Genomic DNA, 25,878 nt, shown 5'->3' on the forward strand with positions numbered 1-25,878 from the left:
CTGGTTGTCCAAATTAGGCATGATAATGTGTTAATTCCACGACTGTATGTATCGGTATCGGTTTATATCGGTATCGGTAATTAAAGAGTTGGACAATATCGGAATATCGGCAAAAAGCCATTATTGGACATCCCTAGTATATATATACATATAAATACAGCCCGGCCCCCAGACAAATTTTTCTTTATTGTAATTTTGAAGAATTCATCTGAATGTGCATGAACTATTTCTGTTCAAAATAGTTAGAAATCTCACATGTGAAATGTTTAAATATTAACTGTCCGTTTACTGTACTGTGCCAACTGTACTACTATATGAGTACGTATATTCTATTGTTTCATTGGAAATAAAACAGCAAAGTCCATTTGGCTGTCATCTGTTTTAATTTCGAGACACAATTGTGTTAGTCATGATTTTTTTGTTCATGCTTGAAATAAGAAATGATTACTTTAAAAAAGTAGTTTTATATCTGTGAGTGTTGATGACACAGCTTTGCAACAGTTGATATTCTAGTTTTGTCACACCGCGGTGAGGAGAGTCTTGTCTTGGTTTTTTCTGTCTTGTGATTTGCATGTATTATTTTGAAAAGCATCTCCTCTTGTTTCAGATCACGGGCCCTTCCTCTTGTGTCACCAGTCTGACGTCATCCCTGACCCTTGATTGTTTCCACCTGTTTCCCATTACCCTCATGTTCCATATAAGCCCATCCCTCTCCTTGTTCTGTGCCAGATTGTCTCGATCCTTCGTGCCTGTCTTGCCTCCTAGTTCATGTTCTTGTCTTGCCTCGTCCCACGACCACGTATGTTTATCCAGCGTTTTTCAAGCTGTAATTTTGAGTTAACCTTTTCCTCCCTTAGAGCGACCTTTGTTATTTAACCTTTTTCAACCGCAGTGGTGAGTTGTGATTTTTCTTTAAATATTTCCTTCCTCAAAGTTTGAGTGATTTTTGTTTATATAAATGTTAGAATAATTGTGAGAGTAGTAAGTTTTGGGAGTCCTTTATTTCTTCCTCCGTTTGGAGCGCTTTTTGTTAAAGTTTTTTATAGCAGATTTGTTGCTAGTTATATTGTCTTATTTTTGTCTATTCCTCCGTTGGAGTGATTTTTGGTTCTTTCCCTTTTTGGAAACGTTTTTTTTGATATAGTAGAACCTCATAGTGATTGTATATTTTCTGCTCTGGAGGTTAGGAGTTATTTTCAAAATAAAAGCCTTATTTAGAACCTCCCCTCTCTGCATCTGAGTCCCTTCATTCACCCAAGCCTGACAAGTTTCAAGCATGTTTTACTCAATATAGGTCATAAAATCTCAGCAAAAAGCTATAAAAGAGATAATTTAGGACCAAAACGCTAACATAAAATCTGCTTAGTGAGAATTATCTTATCAGACAGAAAAATAAGCAAATATCACCCTTATTTGAGATATTTAATCTTACTTAGATTTCCGTTTTTGCAGTGTAATCCGTATCTTTTTAGTACAAGAGCGGTTTCTGCAGTAGAACATGTTCACATGTGGTAAACAAGCAGCACAAAAAACTAAACCAAACACAAATGCAATACATGTTAAATATTATTTTACTTTCATGCTTATCATCAAATCAAACTGTGATGATCCGTTGCCCGGATCATGTTTTGCTTAGCTTAGTATTTCCTTAGTTCTTGATTTAGTTTGGTTTTAGCACCCTGGTTTGTTTCTTTGTTGCCATGGTTGCTGATTAATGTCACCTGCCTCTGATTAATGTCACCTGCCTCTGATTAGTGGGACGCTCACCTGCTCCCGGTCACTAATCAGAGAGCTATTTCTTCCTGCCTCTCGCCACACTCTGCCTGGCTGTTCGGTTTGCTACACGCAACGCAACGTTGCTGCACATACAAACACACACACGCACATACAAACACACACACATGCACATACAAACACACACATGCACATACAAACACACACACAGAGCACTTTTGACAATAACAAGGCAAAACCAAAAAACAAAATATGGCACGGCACTGAGGATTTGAGATTAAAAAAAAGCCAACTTTGAGGCATCCACATTGGAGAATAACTAAAATTAACGCCGCACATGTACATATATTTTATCACATGTTTTACACTACATATATACACACATACACACACATGTATAGTACAAAACATATGACAAAACACATGTAAAAATGTAAATATAAATAACACAATAAAATAATAAAGGGTTATAACGACCTGTGGGTCAGGTCATATTTAATGATAAAAGCACTGAAACAAACAACTTAGATTTAAAAAAAAAAACAGCACTCGTCAAATATAAACAAAATCTGGTTATTTTGGACTTTTTGTCTCTTGTGAACTTCCTAAATATGTTCTAACCCATATCTGGGCAAATATTTTGACTCGGGGGCCACATTGAGAGAACAAATTTGTCTGGGGGGCCAATGTGTATGTGTGTATAAATTCTATATACACATTTAGCTGTAAAAATCTGCTGTATAGTAGTGAGTGTGTTAGGTTCCCTTTTTTTTTTCTACGAACACTAATACCAAAAGTCACAATGTCCGATAAAATCCTAAAAAAGTTATGACAGTGTGACGACCGGGTCGCATGGTAATGCGAGGTGGTTCTCTCAGGGATGCAGATCGGGCTTCGGACACAGCTTGCAGGTAAAGAATGATTTATTTAAACATAAATCAGACAGGAACAAAGAAAAACGTGCTCATAGCACTTAAGGTACAAAACTAATGGACTAGCGTGGGAGCTAGCAAGCCAAACTAGCCTAGTGTGGAAAGTAGCAGCTAAAGAGCAGGAAACAAAAGTCGTCAACTGTTGTGAGAAAACAAACTACGATGCAACACAGACTGAATGAAAAGGCAGGCTTATATAATGAAGACAATAATGAAAAACAGGTGCGCGTCGGGAACACCCGCGGCAGTTGAAAGTAATCAGTTGCTATGGTAACAAACTCAGGTGCATAAACAGATACTAAAAAGGAGTCCAAGACTAGCAGAAAAACACAAATGACTAGAAAACGTAAACCGAAATATGATCCGGGCAGCGGATCATAACAGACAGACCATTTTGACTGTAAAATTTTGGAATTTTACAGTTTTTTACTGAATGAAACACCCAAAATGTACATTAAAATAAAGAAAGTGGGATTTACAATATTAACTACGAACAGTAAAACACTGAATATCAACAACATATGAATGTCGCTCCTCTTTTACTTCTCAGACCAGCTCCTCGATAGTATCTTTTACAATCAAGCAAAACACAACAAAAATGTAACAAACAGCAAAATATGAAAAGGAATAGCTAAACATGCTTTATTACACACCATTGGACGATACTATAGCTAACCGCTAACACCCTGAATGTAAACAAATGCCATGGGTGGATCTACACCCGACATCCACTCTAATGATACCAAGTACAATAGTGTATCTAGTCGATACTACTATGATTACATCAATATTTTTTATCGTCACATCTTTTTTCCATTTTTTAAATTCATAGTATGTTAATAAACTTAAGAACGTCCCCGGAAACATGAGGACTTTGAATATGACCAATGTAAGATCAATGTATTGGATCGATACCTAAATTTGTGGTATCATCCAAAACTAATGTAAAGCATAAAAAAACAGAAGAATAAGTGATTATTACATTTTAACATAAGTATAGATAGAACATGTTGAAAGAGAAAATAACCAGATATTAACAGTAAATGAACTAGTGGATTAATAATCAATTTTTACAGATTGTCCCTCATAATTTTGACAAAATAATAGAATGATAAATGACACAACTAATTAGGAGTCTTTGTTTACTTACTACTAAAAGACAAGTTGTCTTGTATGTTCACTATTTTATTTAAGGACAAACTTGCAATAAGAAACATATGTTTAATGTACCCTAAGATTTATTGTTAAAATAAAGCCAATAATGCCATTTTTTTGTGGTCCCCCTTATTTGAAAAAGTACCGAAATACATTTTGGTACTGGTACTGGTACTAAAATATTGGTATCGGGACAACACTAATGGGAAGTGAGAAGTTATACCGGGACACCCCTAATATTTGTGCTGATATCATGTCGGATCTTTGAGCCGGTAATATCGTGTTGTATTGGGGCACCCTTAATTGTTTGTGCTGGTATAGGATTGGATCGACAAGCCTGCAATATCCTCAGTGAAAAAGTCGTATCAGGACACCACTTATTGTTTGTACTTATATTAAAGAGTGGATCGTTAAGCATGCAAACGTATGAACTGGTCATTTTATGTACCATATTTTCCGGACTATAAGGCGCACTTAAAATACTTTTTTTCCTCAAAACTCGACAGTGCGCCTTATAACCAATAACTAATGTAAGGAATACGTTTGGTTGAGCTTACCTACCTTGAAGCTATTTTATTTGGTACATAATAAAATGATAAGTGTGACCAGTGGATGGCAGTCAAACATAAGAGATAAGTGTAGCCTGCTCTATGATGGCAATATGACTAAAGTAAACAACACCAACATTGTATATGTTCCATTGAAAATATAGAACATTACACACAGCGCTCAAAAATCTATCAAAACTTTTTAGTACGACTTTGGTAAGCTATGAAGCCACACCGCTTGATGGATTGTACTGTGCTTCAACATATGAGTATTATTATGGTGTGTGTATAAGGGAAGACATATTATCTGGCCTTTTGTTTCGCAATATTATGCAAAAGCAACTTTTCATACCCTCTGGTACCTGCTGATCTGTATTTGGGATCTGCATAAATCCTGAAAAATTGCGCAGGTCCGCCTTTGTAGTCTGTGCCGACACCTTAGTCGATAAGCTTCTTCTTTTTCTCTATCTTCTTGTTATGGGACATTCATCCTCCGCTGTTGCCATTTCTAATATAAAGTAGTGTAAAGTTCTTACTTATGTCTGTCTGTAAACTCGCCATGAAAGCGCTAAAACATACCGGTGTAGTGAGTTTAGGAACTTTAGTTATTAGAGAATTCCGGTCGGTTGGTTTTTCACGGGACACATTTCCGGTGTGGTTGTTTCCGGATGAGGAGACGCTGCTCCGTTATTGATTTAGGTAAAGTCTGAATGTCATTAAAACAGTTACCTCCACCTTTTGACACTTCTTCCACTCCCGTCCTTGCACGCTACACCGCTACAACAAAGATGACGGGGAGAAGACGCTGAAGAAGGTGAGCCGCGTAAATAAGACCGCCCACAAAACGGAGCATCCTGAAGCGACTGTCAAAAAGCGGCTTGAAGATGATCTGTAAAACATAATCTATGCAACATTTTGGCCAAAGAACCACCATTACATGTTATGTAGACCACAAGGAAGTGTTTTACATTTAGAAAAACTAAATAATAATATGACTCCTTTAAAGGCCTACTGAAATCCACTACTACCGACCACACAGTCTGATAGTTTATACATCAATGATGAAATCTTAACATTGCAACACATGCCAATACGGCCGGGTTAGATTACTAAAGTGCAATTTTAAATTTTGCGCGAAATATCCTGCTGAAAACGTCTCGGTATGATGACGCCTGCGCGTGACGTCACGGATTGTGGAGGACATTTTGGGACAGCATTGTGGCCAGCTATTAAGTCGTCTGTTTTCATCGCAAAATTCCACAGTATTCTGGACATCTATGTTGGTGAATCTTTTGCAATTTGTTCAATGAACAATGGAGACAACAAAGAAGAAAGCTGTTGGTGGGAAGCTGTGTATTAGCGGCCGGCTGCAGCAACACAAACACAGCCGATGTTTCATTGTTTACATTCCCGAAAGATGACAGTCAAGCTTTACCATTGGCCTGTGGAGAACTGGGACAACAGAGACTCTTACCAGGAGGACTTTGAGTTGGATACGCAGACGCGGTACCGTGAGTACGTACGCAGCTGCGGCTTCCAAACATTTGATCGCTTGCCCGTACGTGCGTGCCGCTATGTGCATGTCACCTACGTAACTTTGGGGACTTTGGGGAAATATATGTGCTATATGAACTTTGGGGAGGTGAACGGTACTTTGCGCTGTGGGATTGAGTGTGTTGTGCGGGTGTTTGAGTTGTATTGGCGGGAGGGGGGGAGGTTTTTTTTATGCGGGATTAATTTGTGGCATATTAAATACAAGCCTGGTTGTGTTGTGGCTAATAGAGTATATATATGTCTTGTGTTTATTTACTGTTTTAGTCATTCCCAGCTGAATATCAGGTCCCACCCGCCTCTCACAGCATCTTCCCTATCTGAATCGCTTCCACTGCCCTCTAGTCCTTCACTCTCACTTTCCTCATCCACAAATATTTAATCCTCGCTCAAATTAATGGGGAAATTGTCGCTTTCTCGGTCCGAATCGCTCTTGCTGCTGGTGGCCATGATTGTAAACAATGTGCAGATGTGAGGAGCTCCACAACCGGTGACGTCACACGCGTATCGTCTGCTACTTCCGGTACAGGCAAGGTTTTTTTATCAGTGACCAAAAGTTGCGAACTTTATCGTCAATGTTCTCTACTAAATCCTTTCAGCAAAAATATGGCAATATCGCAAAATGATCAAGTAGGACACATAGAATGGACCTGCTATCCCCGTTTAAATAAGAAAATCGCATTTCAGTAGGCCTTTAATACGCCTTATATATGAAAAAAGATTTAAAAAATAGACCATTCATCGGCGGTGCGCCTTATGGTCCGAAAAATACGGCAACTTTACAAATAAGAGCTTCAGCTAAAGTCTATGAATTATTTTGATAAATCCTAATAACATTTCCAGCTGTCTAATTATGAAAACCACACGATGAAGCCATTAATGGCGTCCTCATTAGTTGTCCCGAGGTCATGTCAGTTGTACAGTGCACTCTGTCACACGCTGGAGTGCTGTCCATTGAAAAACAAAACCCACCGGGCCTTCTTCTCCGGCTGAATGTGTGCGGCGTTCGGTGCCTTTTCTTATCTGGCTGCGAGCCGCAATGAGAGCCGGCTGTGTAATTGAAATGTCAGGCGTACAGCGGTTTGACTGAACGGGGAGCCTTTAGCCATGCCCCAATGAGCCCATGACAGATGAGCAACAGCTTCCCCAATGAGAAGTGGCGTTCCCTCAACCCGCTCCTCCTCCTCGCTCGTCCTCCACCCTCGTCCATCATCCCATCTAAGGCCACTTTCCGATCCCGCTTTCTGCTGATCCCCGCTGCCTATCCGTCGTCCCGCGGTGATTAACAACGGCGCTCTGTAGTTAGAGAGATATTAAAACAAATGGACGGCTGTGTCAGGGTCTGAAGGAACGCCAACTTCAACTATTGTGTTATTGATGGGGGGGCCCTGAACCTGCCTTTCAACAAGCGGATGCAGGTGAAGAAACGGCGGTTTGATTGCTGACAAGAAAGGGCACAATGCAGTATTAGTCACTTGTACATAATCCGCAATGATTCATAAGACTGCATCGTTTATAATACACGCTTACTCCCACTCGCTGCTTTCTAATTACGGGGCGTTCCAGGAACAATAAACCTGTGATGGTGAAATAATGTAATCACATCTCGGCGACATAATAATCCATCTGTGAAAACTGGCACAATTTGGGCGTCGAATGCAGACATGATTTGACAGTTCAAAATAAAGGTTGCCTGGCGCAAATTAAGAATGTCTAAGACAGTGGTTCTTAAAGGCCTACTGAAACCCACTACTACCGACTACGCAGTCTGATAGTTTATATATCAATGATGAAATCTTAACATTGCAACACATGCCAATACGGCCGGGTTAACTTATAAAGTGCAATTTTAAATTTCCCGCTAAACTTCAGGTTGAAAACGCGTTTGTATGATGACGTATGCGCGTGACGTAGCCAGTGAAACAGAAGTATCGGTACCCCATTGAATCTAATACAAAATAGCTCTGTTTTCATCTCATAATTCCACAGTATTCTGGACATCTGTGTTGGTGAATCTTTTGCAATTTGTTTAATGAACAATGAAGACTGCAAAGAAGAAAGTTGTAGGTGGGATCGGTGTATTAGCGGCGGACTACAGCAACACAACCAGGAGGACTTACTTGGATAGCAGACACGCTAGCCGAAGCTAGCCGCCAACCGCACAGATGATTGGGTGAAGTCCTTCGTCGCGCCGTCGATCGCTGGAACGCAGGTGAGCACGGGTGTTGATGAGCAGATGAGGGCTGGCTGGCGTAGGTGGAGCGCTAATTTTTTTTATCATAGCTCTGTGAGGTCCCGTTATACTAAGTTAGCTTCAATGGCGTCGTTAGCAACAGCATTTTTAAGCTTTGCCAAGCTGGAAAGCATTAACCGTGTATTTACATGTTCATGGTTTAATAGTATTGTTGATCTTCTGTCTATCCTTCCAGTCAGGAGTTTATGTATTTTGTTTCTATCTGCATTTGAGCTCGATGCTATCACGTTAGCTCACTAGCTAAGTTAGCTTCAATGGCGTCGTTAGCAACAGCATTGTTAACATTCGCCAGGCTGGAAAGCATTAACCGTGTATTTACAGGTCCATGGTTTAATAGTATTGTTGATCTTCTGTCTATCCTTCCAGTCAGGGATTTATTTATTTTGTTTCTATATGCAGTTAAGCACGATGCTATCACGTTAGCTCCGTAGCTAAAGTGTTTCGTCGATGTATTGTCGTGGAGATAAAAGTCACTGTGGATGTCCATTTCGCGTTCTCGGCTCTCATTTTCAAGAGGATATAGTATCCGAGGTGGTTTAAAATACAAATCCGTGATCCACAATAGAAAAAGGAGAGAGTGTGGAATCCAATGAGCCAGCTTGTACATAAGTTACGGTCAGAGCGAAAAAAGATGTCTTGCACTGCATTCTAGTCCGTCACTCTAACGTTCCTCATCCACGAATCTTTCATCCTCGATCAAATTAATGGGGTAATCATCGCTTTCTCGGTCCGAATCGCTCTAGCTGCATTGAAAACAATAGGAAAATATGAGGAGGCGATCAACTGACTACGTCACGCTACTTCCGGTAAGGGCAAGACTTTTTTTTATCAGAGACCAAAAAGTTGCGAACTTTATCGTCGTTGTTCTATACTAAATCCTTTCAGCAAAAATATGGCAATATCGCGAAATGATCAAGTATGACACATAGAATGGATCTGCTATCCCCGTTTAAATAAAAACATTTCATTTCAGTAGGCCTTTAACATGGGTTCGATCGAACCATAGGGGTTCGGTGAGTCGGTCTCAGGGGTTCGGCGGAGCCTCCACCGCGGAGGTCAAGACACACCCGACTCATCGTGCAAATAAAAACTTCCCCCTATCGGCGTATTATGGATACCCCCAAACAATGTTCCCTCTAATTTTCCATCTGATTTGCAGGTGTGTAATTTGTTGTGAGTTCTTGCACTGTGTTGGTTTTGGTCTTTGAACAAGATGTTCATGCACGGTTAATTTTGTGCACCAGTAAAAAAAACATAACTTTGTCTTGAATTTGGAAAAAAAAATTAAAAATGTTTTTCACTAAAGAAGGGTTCGGTGAATGCGCATATGAAACTGGTGGGGTTTGATACCTCCAACAAGGTTAAGAACCACTGGTCTAGGACTATGTAACATGTAATGGTTACTACAGACCTGGACAAATTAAGGCCCGGGGGCTGCATAAACTTTTCAATCTGGCCCGCCGGACATTCCCAAATATTTTTTTTAAATCTTCTAGATGGAAACTGTAGCTGCCATTATGTGATGTACAGGGATGTTTTCAAATAACCGGAAGTCTTGAACTATACAAAGTATATCAATGAGTGGAAACTACGCTTCTGCATTGTATACTAGTTACTATGGTAATCTAATTAGTTAATATGGTAATATAATTAGTTACTATAGTAGTCTAAGTCACAGCAGCTCAGACGAGGCACCACTGATTTGCTCTGCCCCTACTCCTCAGGGCGCAGCCTCTGGTCTTCAGGCCAGGGTCTTCTGAAGATCCCAACAATTAGTTTTAAAACCCGTGGAGACCTGGCATTCCAGGCTATAGCTCCCAGACTCTGGAACAATTAGCACCAGTCCCTCCGTGATATTGACTGTGTTGAAACTTTTAAGAAACATTTAAAAACTTGTTTTTTTTAGTAAAGCTTTTAGTTAGATAGTACACCTTTTAACTCTCATTTTTAATCCACTTTCTATCCTTTTATGATGTTGCCCCTATTGTTTTAATTTAATTTTTGTTTTACTTCACCTATGTTTTGTACAGCGCTTTGTGATTTTATCTGTGAAAAGTGCTTTATAAATAAAATGTACTTACTTACCTACTTACCAAGCAATGTGGGTGGGGAGTGTTTCCACAGAGTGTTTCCAGAGTGAGCCTGAAATGCGGGTGTCAGGGACAGACGCGGAAGGAGATTTTTTACAACAAAGTTCTAAAGCTTAGTGATATATCAGATATATCAGATTGTAGGTACATTTTTTTACCCTTTGCGTTCATATTTTGCTTGTTTGTTGCATTTTTGTTGCGTTTCGCTTGATTGTAAAATATGTCGATCTAGAGGGGGTGTGACGTTCATATGTTGTCAATATTCAGTGTTTTATCCTTCATAGTTAATATTGTAAATCCCACATTCTTCATTTCCATGTACATTCTGGGTGTCGCATTAAGTAAAAAAATGTAAAATTCCATTCTGTTTTTTTCAGGTGGTCTGTCTTAATGTTTTTAACATTCAATCAGACATTAGTGTGAGGTTTTGTATGTGTTTTTAAAAATAGATATACCGGCCCCCAGACACATCTTTTTCTCTAAATTTGTCCCCCGAGTCAAAATATTTGCCAAGGCCTGGGTTACTAGCATTGAACACGTCACTCAACGCGGACGTCGTAACGTCATCAAAGCTTACATTTCTGCATTCACACAGCAACAGCATTTTGACACAATGATGTAGTGACAAAAAATATGTAACAATATAAAAAAACTATTTGTGGCAGCATAGGAGAAAGTAACCGTATTTTCTGAACCATGGGGCGCACCGGATTATAAGGCGCGCTGCCGATGAATGGTCTATTTTTTAAATCTTTTTTCATACATAAGGCCCACCGGATTATAGGGCGCATTAAAGGCCTACTGAAAAGATTTTTTTTTATTTAAACGAGAATAGCAGATCCATTCTATGTGTCATACTTGATCATTTGGCGATATTGCCATATTTTTGCTGAAAGGATTTAGTAGAGAACAACGACAATAAAGATCGCAACTTTTGGTATCTGATTAAAAAAAGCCTTGCCCCTACCGGAAGTAGCGTGACGTAGTCAGTTGATAGCCTCCTCATATTTTCCTATTGTTTTCAATGCAGCTAGAGCGATTCGGACCGAGAAAGCGACGATTACCCCATTAATTTGAGCGAGGATGAAAGATTTGTGGATGAGGACGTTAGAGTTAAGGACTAGAATGCAGTGCAAGACATATCTTTTTTCGCTCTGACCGTAACTTAGGTACAAGCTAGCTCATTGGATTCCACTCTCTCTGCTTTTTCTATTGTGGATCACGGATTTGTATTTTAAACCACCTCGGATACTATATCCTCTTGAAAATGAGAGTCGAGAACGCGAAATGGACATTCACAGTGACTTTTATCTCCACGACAATACATCGACGAAACACTTTAGCTACGGAGCTAACGTGATAGCATCGTGCTTAACTGCATATAGAAACAAAATAAATAAATCCCTGACTGGAAGGATAGACAGAAGATCAACGATACTATTAAACCAGGGACATGTAAATACACGGTTAATGCTTTCCAGCTTGGCGAAGCTTGAAAATGCTGTTGCCAACGACGCCATTGAAGCTAACTTAGCTACAGGACCTCACAGAGCTATGATAAAAATATTAGCGCTCCACCTACGCCAGCCAGCCCTCATCTGCTCATCAACACCCGTGCTCACCTGCGTTCCAGCGATCGACGGAAGGACGAAGGACTTCACCACGATCATCCATGTGGTCAGTGGCTAGCGTCGGCTAGCGCGTCTGCTATCCGAGTCAAAGTCTTCCTGGTTGTGTTGCTGCAGCCAGCTGCTAATACACCGATCCCACCTACAACTTTCTTCTTTACAGTCTTCATTGTTCATTAAACAAATTGCAAAAGATTCACCAACACAGATGTCCAGAAAACTGTGGAATTATGAGATGAAAACAGAGCAATTTTGTATTGGATACAATGGGCTACCGATACTTTTGTTTCACTGGTTACGTCACACGCATACGTCATCATCCAAAGACGTTTTCAACCGGAAGTTTAGCGGGAAATTTAAAATTGCACTTTATAAGTTAACCCGGCCGTATTAGCATGTGTTACAATGTTAAGATTTCATCATTGATATATAAACTATCAGACTGCATGGTCGGTAGTAGTGGGTTTCAGTAGGCCTTTAAAGTAGTCATATTTTTTTTTTTTTTTTAAATGGAAAACACTTCCTTGTGGTCTACATAACATGTAATGGTGGTTCTTTGGTCAAAATGTTGCATAAATTATGTTTTACAGATCATCTTCAAGCTGCTTTCTGACAGTCGCTTCAGGATGCGCCGTTTTGTAAGCGGTCTTATTTACGTGGCTCACCTCCGGCAGGGTCTTCTCCCCGTCATCTTTGTTGTAGCGGTGTAGCGTGCAAGGACGGGAGTGGAAGAAGTGTCAAAAGATGGAGCTAACTGTTTTAATGACATTCAGACTTTACTCAAATCAATAACAGAGCAGCATCTCCTCATCCGGAAAAAACAACAACAACCGGAAATGTGTCCCGTGAAAAAACGTTTGGCCGGAACTCTCTAATAGCCAAAGTTCCTTGGGTGAATAATGTAAACTCACTATACCGGTATGTTTTAGCGCTTTCATGGTGAGTTTACTGACAGATATAAGTAAGAACTTTACACTACTTTATATTAGAAATGGCAACAGCGGAGGATGAATGTCCCATAACAAGAAGATAGAGAAAAAGAAGAAGCTTATCGACTACGGTGTCGACACGGACTACAAAGGCGGACCCGCGCAATTTTTCAGGATTTATGCAGATCCCAAATACAGATCAGCAGGTACCAGAAAGTAAGAAAAGTTGCTTTTGCATAATATTGCGAAACAAAACGCCAGATTATGTCTTCCCCTATACACACACACCATAATAACACTTGTTTGTTGAAGCACAGTACAATCCATCAAGCGGTGCGGCTTCATAGCTTACCAAAGTCGTACTAAAACATTTTGATAGATTTTTGAGCGCTGTATGTAATGTTCTATATTTTCAATGGAACATATAAAATGTTGGTGTTGTTTACCTGAGTCATATTGCCATCATAGTGCAATCTACACATATCTCTTATTTTTGACTGCCATCTACTGATCAAGTTTTTCAAGTTTATTATTCTTCGGTCAATCGTCAACAAAATAAACAAACAGTTGTACATTCTTAAATTGAAAATGAAAATGTTGCAGACCGAAAGGGTTTAGGCTGAAGTTGAACACATATTGCGCCTAACCCTATAAACAATGTCAAGTACAAAATAAACTTCCGAAAATTATTGAATGTCCATTGTACAACATATTCTAAATACACATTATACATAACATAAACACAGTTCAATTATATACACAGTAAAGGCATTTGAAATATCCTTGTAGACATGTTAAACCTTTGTACCAATTTATATACTATATACAAACAATTGTACTTCCATTATTATTTATAACCCACATTTAGTATTTGAATTAACATTGATCATAGTATTAACTACTGTGTTGATTCTAGAGTGATATATTTTTTCAAGACATTGGTCTTAAAGTGTTTTTTAAATGTGTGAATAGAACTGGAACATTTTAAGGAATAATCCAAGCTGTTCCACAGTTGAACCCCCCTGACAGAAACACATCTACTTTTTAAGCTTGTTCTTATCTTAGCTTTCTGGAAGACAGCTGAACCTCTGAGGTCATAGGGATTCTCTCTGGGTTTAAACCTCTCCTGTAGACACCCAGGCAGCATGTGGTTATGAGCTTTGTACGTCACAATAGCAGTGTTGAGGTCAACAAGATCGTGCAGTTTTAATGTTTTTAATTTAATAAACAGAGCATTGGTATGGTCATGATAATCTGCATAATTTACAATTCTAATCGCTTTCTTTTGAAGTAAGAATATAGATTTAATGTTTGTTTTGTAATTGTTACCCCAGATTTCGACACAATAATTAAGATAAGGGAGTACAAAATAATTATATAACATGATAAGAGCCTTTTGATTTACAGAGTTTTTTATTTTATGTAACATAGCAATATTTTTTGCCATCTTTGTCTTAAGTATATTTATGTGCAGTTTCCAATTTAATTTATCATCTATATGGATTCCCAAAAATGTTGTTGAATACACCCTTTCTATCTCCATATCATCAATTCTTATATGACACTGTTTGTTATTTTTCCTATTTCCAAAAATTATATATTTTGTTTTATTTAGGTTGATTGATAGTTTATTGGCATCAAACCATTGCTTTAGTATGTGGAGTTCACTCTCTACAGTCCCTAAGAGATGGCCAAAGTCTTGCCCAGAACAGTACAGACTTGTATCATCAGCAAAGAGAATACAGTTGAGTTTTTTAAATATTTTACAGATATCATTAATGTACAATAAAAACAATTTTGGTCCCAATACAGAACCTTGGGGTACTCCATGTGTTATAATCTTTGTATCTGAATCTACATTATTCATATGCACGTACTGTTCTCTGCCACCAAGATAACTTTTCAACCAATCATGAGCAAGACCTCTAAAACCATACCTCTGCATTTTGTTTAAAAGCAATGTATGATCGATGGTGTCAAAGGCCTTGCTCAGGTCAATAAAAAGGCCAACAACAAACTCCCTCTTATCAATTGCAGTGGTTACCTCCTCAACTAGTTCCATCACTGCCATGGAAGAGGACCTGTTTGGACGAAAACCGTATTGGTGTTCACTTAGCAAGTGTTGCTTGTCAATAAAACTGTCTAATCTTGACACAAATAATTTTTCAAGGATTTTTGAAAATTGTGAGAGTATAGAAATAGGCCTATAGTTGGTGAACTGATGCTTATCTCCACTTTTGAAGATGGGAATAACTTTTGCTGTTTTCATTTTCTTTGGGAAAACACCTTTTATAAAAGAAATATTACATACATAAGTGAAGGGAACAGCTATAAAATCAACAATTTCCCCGATCAGAGAAAAGTCCAAGTCACAGCAGTCTGTTGACTTCTTGTTTTCTTGAGAATTTACAATTTCTGTGATTTCACTTTCATGGACGGGCGAAATAAAAAACAATTCTAAGTTGCTTTGAATGGTATGTTCATTAAATTTGACACTGTTTTCGGGTTGTACAATTTCATTTGCTAAATTAGGTCCAACATTCACAAAGAAGGTGTTAAAAGCATCCGTTATTTCCTTAGGGTCATTTATAGTTTGATTATTTTCTATGAAATAGCTTGGATGTCCCTTATTTGTCATGTTTTTTTTAATGATACCATTCAAAACTTTCCACGTACCCTGGATGCTATTTTTATGTTGTTCTAATAGGTTACAGTAATATGTTCTTTTGCTGTGCTTTATTATTTGTTAACTTATTTTTATACGTTTTATATTTGTGTTCAGTTTCTTTGGTTCTGTGCTTTAAATGTCTTCTGTAAAGATATTTTTTCTTTTTGCAGGACTTCAATAGTCCCTTTGTGATCCATGGTTTGTCCTTAACAGTGCTGTCCTTGATGTAATGTTTTTTCATTGGACAGTGCTTATCATACAATGTTATGAAAATGTTAAGAAAATGTTCGTATGCCTCATCTGGGTCTGTGGAGGTGTAAACCTCCCCCCAGTCTTGAGCACATAACTCAGACTTGAATGCTGCCATAGTTTCTGGCGTTTGATGTCTAACAAATCTATATTGAACTGCTTTTTTGGTCCCTCTCTGATCAAAGAAATTGTGGAAAATACTGAATACAGGTAGATGATCACTTATGTCATTGAGTAGTAGTCCTGCTGTTATTTGATTCTCAGGTTGATTGGTGAAAATGTTATCTATCAGTGTGGCAAAGTCTACTGTTATTCTGGTAGGTTTTATGATAAGGGGAAAGAAATTATTACTGTACAATCCTGTTATAAAATCGGTTGTTTTGGTACTGTCCATGGGATTCAGAAGATTAATATTAAAATCACCGCACACAATATGGAGCTTGTTTGACTTATTAAACAAATAGTCCAATTTTTGATTAAATGTGTCTAGACATGATCCAGGTGTTCTATAAACACAACTAACATTTTTTTTTTTTGATTTTTCTACTTCAATTTCTACAGTAATACATTCAAAAATTCCAGCTATAGCAGTTGATTTGCTGTCAATTTTCCAACATTTTAAATCATGATTTACAAAAAGTGCTACTCCTCCTCCCCTTTTTCCAACTCTGTTTGTGGTGAATAATTCATAACCATCCAATCTCATATCACAACACTTGTTCTCATCGAGCCAAGTCTCTGAGACTGCAACAATACTACATTTTTTGAACTGGCTCAGATATTCACTAATATTGTCAAAATGTTTATACAAGCTTCGGCTATTAAAATGTATTACAGTAAAAGATTTGTCCATATTCACACATTTAAATTGTTCGTCTGTGTAGTACTCACAGTTTCTGGTAATGTTATTGTAAAGATTGCAGTCTGGATCTATATCACTGCCAAACTCATTTGAATTACAGTTATAATTGATGTTGTCATAACAATCTAGTTGAATATGATTATAATTATTATACAGTTCTCTACTATGAATATTATCAGTACTCCTACATTCAGATTCCTTATCAAATCAATCAGCTTTATTTGTCCATTCTTACATGTACAAGACACATAAGAACTGAAATTACATTTTCGGCACAATCCCAATTATTACCAATGTTGGTAAAGATATTTTTTAATTCACTTTCCATTATAATTTAATTTATTTTTCTTTGTACAAATGACACATTTGTATCCACCTCCAGTGAAACATTTACACTAAACACACACACACTTAATATGATTATATAGTTCAGGTCTTAAACTCACTGTGACTCATAAACACACTTTGTTGATGAGACCGTTATGGAGAGTCTTTATACGCCTTGATGTAGCTGTCTGCCTCGGCTACTGTTCCGAGCCAAACGCGGATGCCGTCCGTCTGTGTGATGCGGAGCTTGGCCGGGTAAAGTAGCGAGGGTTTGAGTCCCATATTGTACAATGACGCCATCACAGTCCGGTAAGCCCTCCGCTGATTCACTACCTCTGGAGAGTAGTCCTCGTACACTCTGAACGTGTGCCCGTGATATTGCAGCGTACCCCTCTTCCTTGCCTCCCGAATCAGCAGGTCTTTGCTCTGGAAGCGATGAAAAGAAAGCAGGATAGGTCGGGGCTTGTCCCCGTGTCTCGGCTTGGGAGCCAGGCTGCGATGACAACGGTCCAGCTCAGGTGGAGAGGCGAATACTTCCTCACCAAGTACTTCTTTCAGCAGCATGGAGAAAAACTTGGTAGGTTGCGGGCCTTCTATCCCTTCAGGTAAGCCAACTAGCCGGGCATTACTCCGCCTGCTCCTTCCCTCCAGGTCGGTGAGCTTAGCCTTTAGCTTCTGGTTGTCAGTCTGTAGCATGTCACAAACAGCCTCCACCTGCTCCAATCGCTAATGTATCGAATCGGCATTTTCTTCCAGAGAGGACAGTCTGTGGTTATGACTGTTGACTGTGTTTTGAAGTCCGTCCAGTTTCTCGTTCACCTCGTTAAAGGATGTTTTAAAGGCCTACTGAAATGAATTTTTTTTATTTAAACGGGGATAGCAGATCTATTCTATGTGTCATACTTGATCATTTCGCGATATTGCCATATTTTTGCTGAAAGGATTTAGTATAGAACAACGACGATAAAGATTGCAACTTTTGGTATCTGATAAAAAAAAGGCTTGCCCCTACCGGAAGTAGCGTGACGTAGTCAGTTGAACATATACGCAAAGTTCCCTATTGTTTACAATGATGGCCGCATGAAGTGACAGAGATTCGGACCGAGAAAGCGACAATTTCCCCATTAATTTGAGCGAGGATGAAAGATTTGTGGATGAGTAAAGTGCAAGTGAAGGACTAGTGGGGAGTTGAAGCTATTCAGATAGGGAAGATGCTGTGAGAGCCGGGGGTGACCTGATATTCAGCTGGGAATGACTACAACAGTAAATAAACACAAGACATATATATACTCTATTAGCCACAACACAACCAGGCTTATATTTAATATGCCACAAATTAATCCTGCATAAAAACACCTGCGTGTTTGCTACGCTAGCTCCTAGCTCCTCTGCTAGCTCCTAGCTCCATAGAACACGCCAATACAATTCAAACACCTGATCAACACACACAATCACTCAGCCCAAAAGACCGTTCACCTAACCCAAGGTTCATAAAGCTTATATATTTTTAAAAAGTTACGTACGTGACGCGCACATACGGTCAAGCTATCAAATGTTTAGCAGCCAAGGCTGCATACTCACGGTACCTGATATTCAGCTGGGAATGACTACAACAGTAAATAAACACAAGACATATATATACTCTATTAGCCACAACACAACCAGGCTTATATTTAATATGCCACAAATTAATCCTGCATAAAAACACCTGCGTGTTTGTTATGCTAGCTCCTAGCTCCTATGCTAGCTCCTAGCTCCATAGAACACGCCAATACAATTCAAACACCTGATCAACACACACAATCACTCAGCCCAAAAGACCGTTCACCTAACCCAAGGTTCATAAAGCTTATATATTTTAAAAAAGTTACGTACATACGCAAAAAAAAGTTGCGCACATACGGTCAAGCAATCAAATGTTTAGAAGCCAAAGCTGCATACTCACAGTAGCACGTCTGCGTCTTTGTCATCCAAATCAAAGTAATCCTGGTAAGAGTCTGTGTTGTCCCAGTTCTCTACAGGCGTCTGTGTATCGAAGTCAAAAGTCCTCCTGGTTAGAGTCTCTGTTATCCGAGTTCTTCCATCTTGACTGCATCTTCCGGGAATGTAAACAAAGAAGCGCCGGCTGTGTACTGTTGTTGCTGACTACGTTCGAAAAATACGTCCATTTCGCACCGACAACTTTCTTCTTTGCTTGCTCAGCTTCCTTCTCCATAATGCAATGAACATGATTGCAACAGATTCACGAACACAGATGTCCAGAATACTGTGGAATTATGAAATGAAAACAGAGCTTTTTCGTATTGGCTTCAATGTGGAAGGCATATCCGTGTTCCCCGGGTTACGTCACGCGCATACGGCATCCTCAGAGGCGTTTCGAACCGGAAGTTTAGCGGCAAATTTAAAATGTCACTTTATAAGTTAACCCGGCCGTATTGGCATGTGTTATAATGTTAAGATTTCATCATTGATATATAAACTATCAGACTGCGTGGTCGGTAGTAGTGGGTTTCAGTAGGCCTTTAAGCTCTGTTAGCAAGGTTGATCTATGGTCCGACAGTATGGCTATCAGCTCAGCCTTGCTAACGGCTGCAGCATCGACCTCTGCCTTCTCTTGTGGTTTTGCAGATTTGGGAGGCATTACCGTGGTGAAGCGAGTTTTTTATGAGTCGTAGTAGTAAAAAATAAATTCACCAGCGGTTAGATGCTCGTAAAATACAGGTCGGGTGCATGTCAAAAAGGTAGAGTTTAAGCAGGAGCTCGCCATGCGTCCTCAACCTCAAACTTATCATTTCACTACGTAACAAATAAAATAGCTTCGAGGTCGGAAAGCAAAACCAGAATTGTGCCGTACATTAGGTGCACCAGGTTAAAAGGCGCACGGTCGAGTTTTGAGGAAAAAAAAGGATTTTAAGTGCGCCTTATAGTCCAGAAAATACGGTATGCTTAAGTTACATTTTAGTATAATTGTAGTGCGTTCTAGGAACCACAAATAAGGTTACAGAGGAGTAACTAGTTTTTACAGACAAGAGAAGACTCCGCCCCCAGGAGATGCACTAAAATAATAATTATGATAATAATTATAATTACCCACTGATAATAATCCGACGTGAATCAGCTACTCTTTTACACTCTGAAGTAAAAGGAAGACTTGACAAATGTATATGCATATTTAAGTAAATAATGACATGATATAGGTTTTTTAGATTCACATTCTCGCCACTTTATATTGAATTTGATAAAAGTTTTTGTGGAAAAAAACCCCTACATTTTTAACAAAATCAAATTATTTAGGGGGCTTATCAGGATATGTTATTGATATGGTAATACCATCTTTAAAATGTCAAAACCCTAATTAAGGTTTGTGTCTTAAAAAGCACACTGGGTCACGCTGGGGGGGCTGCCCTTGGTTTCAAGCAAATCCATGCGGTAATTAGTTTTTTAGTGCTTGTAAACATACCAAGTGTGTGTGTGTGTGTGTGTGTGTGAGTGGCAGTGACATTGGGTTTAGAGTGGGATGGGGGCGCGGTTGTCTTCAGAAATCTTGCATAGGGAGGCCCAGAATGTTGTGCTACACCTCTGCCGATACCTATGGATGTCCAAGATGCTACGTTTTCAATTTGCAATAGAAGTTCAAATCCCAGCCGAGTCATACCAAAGACTATAAAAATGGGACCCACAACCTCCCTGCTTGGCACTCAGCAACAAAGGGTTGGAGTTGGGGGTTAAATCACCAAAATGATTCCCGGGCGCGGCGCCGCTGCTGCCCACTGCTCCCCAAGGGGATGGGACAAATGCAGAGTACAAATTTCACCACATCTAGTGTGTGTGTGACAATCATTGGTACTTTAATCTAAATAGAAAGCAAATCCCGATTTTTCCGGGGGACTCACGAATTTCAGTGCCCCTCCCGAAAATCTCCCGAGGCTACCATTCTCCCGAATTTCTCCCGATTTTTACCCGGACAACATTATTGAGGGCGTGCCATGATGGCACTGCCTTTAGCGTCCTCTACAACCTGTCGCCGTGTCCGCTTTATCAAGATACAAACAGCGTGCCGGCACAGTCACTTCTACAGACACGCGTAAGTGACTGCAAGACATACTTGATCAATAGCCATACAGGTCACACTGAGGGTCGCCGTATAAACAACTTGAACACTGTTACAAATATGCACCACACTGTGAACACACACCAAACAAGAAGGACAAACACATTTCGGGGGAACATCCGCACTGTAACACAACATAAACACATCAGAACAAATACCCAGAATCCTTTGCAGCCCTAACTCTTCCGGGCTACAATATACACCCCCGCTACCAGCAACCCCCCCACCCCCTCCTCTCTCGGAGGTCTCAAGGTTGGCAAGTATGCCATTACTTACACCCCTTTTTATATGTAGTCAATAATATGTAGTCAGTAACCCCAGTCGTCTTGGACTCCATGCTACTGGACCCTGACCCGATTCTGTCAAGGATCGTGTGGTGACTGTCTGTGCACCAGTCTCCCCACGTAAAACAAAGTCAGGCACAGGCATCCTCCATAAAGGGATACACCCCTACCAGGAGGACTTGACCGCCGATAAAAATAAACATTTTAAATAAAATAAGTAGTACTTATTTCTGCAACTACTATGTCTTTTTTTATAGAAAAAAGGGAGTAGAGGGAGAGCTTCTTATCCATATTAAATTGCTGTGTCCTGAACTCCATTTTTAGAGCAGTTTGTGTAACATGAAGAATGTCACAGTTGTCTCAACTGACTACGCTCAAAAGAGCAATTGTTAGCAGCTCACTTTAGCAATCCTGCACCCAGTAGTGCAGTTCTGCATTGATTCCACCAGCTGTTATGAGCAGGAGGGGCTCTTTGAACTAAGCACTGCCAGTGTAAACAAGGGTTTGTATGTCCGAAGTCAACCTCGACACTAAGGGCAGGAGTTTTGGAAAGCCTCAGATGTATCAGAAATAAAAACACTTTTTTTTATAGTTCTGATACTTTAAGGGGTGTAAAACTCATTTTAGCTCAGGGGCCGCATGGAGGAAAAAATGTGTGCACACGCGGGCCGGACTATTAAAATCATGGCATTAAAACCAAAAAATAAAGACAACTTCAGATTTTTTTCTTTGTCTTACTTTGGCCAAAAATAGAACAGACACATTCTGAAAATATTACGATAAAAATATAGAAAAAAATACCGGTAGCTGTAGAGCTTGGAGACATGAAGGAAAGAAGAAAGTGAATGAATGTTTATAACTGAATACATTTACATATGCATACAAAATGTGTTTTCTTTTGTATTATTTTTTTTAAATGAATTAACGTTTATGACAACCTTTTTCCAAAACAGAAACAAACAAATAGAATGTGAGATATAACAGGATTAGAGATGTCCGATAATGACTTTTTTGCCGATATCCGATATTCCGAACTCTTAATTACCGATTATGATATCAACCGATACCGATATATACAGTCGTGGAATTAACACAGTATTATGCCGAATTTTGTTGTGATGCCCCGCTGGATGCATTAAACAATGTAACAAGGTTTTCCAAAATAAATCAACTTAAGTTATGGAAAAAAATGCCAACATGGCACTGCCATATTTATTATTGAAGTTACAAAGTGCATTATTTTTTTTTAACATGCCTCAAAACAGCAGCTTGGAATTTGGGACATGCTCTCCCTGAGAGAGCATGAGGAGGTTGAGGTGGGCGGGGTTGAGGTGGGGGGGTAGGGGGTAGCGGGGGGTGTATATTGTAGCGTCCCGGAAGAGTTAGTGCTGCAAGGGATTCTGGGTATTTTTTTCTGTTGTGTTTATGTTGTGTTATGGTGCAGATGTTCTCCCGAAATGTGTTTGTCATTTTTGTTTGGTGTGGGTTCACATGTGGCACATATTTGTAACAGTGTTAAAGTTGTTTATACGGCTACCTTCAGTGTGACCTGTATGGCTGTTGACCAAGTATGATTTGCATTCATTTGTGTGTAAAAAGCCGTAGATATTATGTGACTGGGCCGGCACGCAAAGGCAGTGCCTTTAAGGTTTATTGGCGCGCTTTATCTCTCCCTACGTCCGTGTACACAGCGGCGTTTTAAAAAATCACAAATTTTACTTTTTGAAACCGATACCGATAATTTCCGATATTACATTTTGAAGCATTTATCGGCCGATAATATCGGCAGTGCGATATTATCGGACATCTCTAAACAGGATAATGCATACATTTATCATTTGTTTTCAAAACGCTTACAAAAAAAGTGGGACTCCAAAAATGTACTGTGGGACCCCATTTTTTTGACTTTTGAAAATTCCTAGTGCCAACACTGATGGAGTATTGGTGCGTGCGCAACATCAGCACGCGGCTGTGGCCTGCGGGCCGGTTCTAATACTAATCAAATATCATCCCGGGGGGGCCATAGTTTATTCATTCGTGGGTTGGACCTGGCCCGCGGGCCTTGACTTTGACAGGTAGGCTTTAGTGGATGCTAAGAAGTAGAGATGCAGGCAATGTATTACAGTGTTGTTGTTTTTTATGAAAGAGGTGAGCGATACGATACGTTTGAAGTGTTCATCTTAAAGGCCTACTGAAACCCACTACTACCGACCACGCAGTCTGATAGTTTATATATCAATGATGAAATCTTAACATTGCAACACATGCCAATACGGCCGGGTTAACTTATAAAGTGCTATTTTAAATTTCCCGGGGAGCTTCCGGTTGAAAACGTCTATGTATGATGACGTATGCGCGTGACGTAAATCGTTGAAACGGAAGTATTCGGACACATTGTATCCAATACAAACAGCTCTGTTTTCATCGCAAAATTCCACAGTATTCTGGACATCTGTGTTGGTGAATCTTTTGCAATTTGTTTAATGAACAATGGAGACTGCAAAGAAGAAAGCTGTAGGTGGGATCGGTGTATTAGCGGCTGGCTGCAGCAACACAACCAGGAAGACTTTGACTTGGATAGCAGACGCGCTATCCGAAGCTAGCCGCCGACCGCATCGATGATCGGGTGAAGTCCTTCGTCGCGCCGTCGATCGCTGGAACGCAGGTGAGCACGGGTGTTGATGAGCAGATGAGGGCTGGCGTAGGTGGAGCGCTAATGTTTTTATCATAGCTCTGACGAGGTCCCGTAGCTAAGTTAGCTTCAATGGTGTCGTTAGCAACAGCATTGCTAGGCTTCGACAGGCGGCACAGCATTAACAGTGTAGTTACAGGTCCAGTGTTTGGTTCGGTGTCTCCTGATAGTAGTATTGTTGATCTTCTGTATATCCTTCCAGTCAGGGGCTTATTTCTTTTGTTTCTATCTGCATTTAAGCACGATGCTATCACGTTAGCTCCGTAGGTAAAGTGCTTCGCCGATGTATTGTCGTGGAGATAAAAGTCACTGTGAATGTCCATTTCGCGTTCTCGACTCTCATTTTCAAGAGGATATAGTATCCGAGGTGGTTTAAAATACAAATCCGTGATCCACAATAGAAAAAGGAAAAAGTGTAGAATCCAATGAGCCCTTTTACCTAAGTTACGGTCAGAGCGAAAAAAGATACGTCCTGCACAGCACTCTAATCCTTCAATCTTACGTTCCTCATCCACAAATCTTTTATCCTCGCTCAAATTAATGGGGTAATTGTTGCTTTCTCGGTCCGAATCTCTCTCGCTGCTGGTGTAAACAATGGGGAAATGTGAGGAGCCTTTCAACCTGTGACGTCACGCTACTTCCGGTACAGGCAAGGTTTTTTTTATCAGCGACCAAAAGTTGCGAACTTTATCGTCGATGTTCTCTACTAAATCCTTTCAGCAAAAATATGGCAATATCGCGAAAAGATCAAGTAAGACACATAGAATGGATCTGCTATCCCCGTTAAAATTTTTAAAAATCATTTCAGTAGGCCTTTAATAGAGCAGAACCTCCATTATTTCTCAACCATTTTTTAGTGATTGCCTAAAATGTTTGATTTGTTTTTTTCAAAATATGCAGCAAAAGTTGAAATATTTGAGGCTTTTCTTCAATAATATTGAATCAATTTGTGATTTTATGAATTTATGTTTAAGTGTTCCTTGTAACTTTCTCCTCAAAGTACAGGGTTTCAACAAGAATTAAATGTATTGATATTTTACTCGTTTTGTAGCACACAGACTTAAAAGTAGACATTAAATGGCAGTAAGAGCACATATGTAGAGTTAATTACACTATTTTAATTTACTATATAACTAATAATATATAGCTCGGTTGGTAGAGTGGCCGTGCCAGCAACTTGAGGGTTCCAGGTTCGAGCCCCACTACTGCCATCCTAGTCACTGCCGTTGTGTCCTTGGGCAAAACACTTTACCCACCTGCTCCCAGTGCCACCCACACTGGTTTAAATGTAACTTAGATATTGGGTTACACTATGTAAAAGCGCTTTGAGTCACTAGAGAAAAGCGCTATATAAATATAATTCACTTCATAATAGTTATAAATAATTCTAATACAGAAAAAACACCATCAAATACTTCCTTACTGTCTGCTCTCTGTTTTATCGTCCACAAGTTGCAGACATCCTCTATGTATAAGTTATACACGTTAAAAGTCTTTGTCCATCTTAAACATTGATTTATGTTCCAACACATTCACCCACGCACATAAAAGGCCTACTGAAATGAAATGTTCTTATTTAAACGGGGATAGCAGATCCATTCTATGTTTCATACTTGATCATTTCACGATATTGCCATATTTTTGCTGTAAGGATTTAGTAGAGAACATCGACGTTAAAGTTCGCAACTTTTGGTCGCTGATAAATGAAGGGCTCCTCACATTTCCCCATTGTTTACACCAGCAGCGAGAGCGTTTCGGACCGAGAAAGCGACGATTACCCCATTAATTTGAGCGAGGATGAATGATTTGTGGATGAGGAACGTGAGAGTGAAGGACTAGAGTGCAGTGCACGACGTATCTTTTT

The sequence above is a fragment of the Entelurus aequoreus genome, linkage group LG15 (genome assembly GCF_033978785.1).
Source record: "Entelurus aequoreus isolate RoL-2023_Sb linkage group LG15, RoL_Eaeq_v1.1, whole genome shotgun sequence".
Taxonomy (NCBI): domain Eukaryota; kingdom Metazoa; phylum Chordata; class Actinopteri; order Syngnathiformes; family Syngnathidae; genus Entelurus; species Entelurus aequoreus.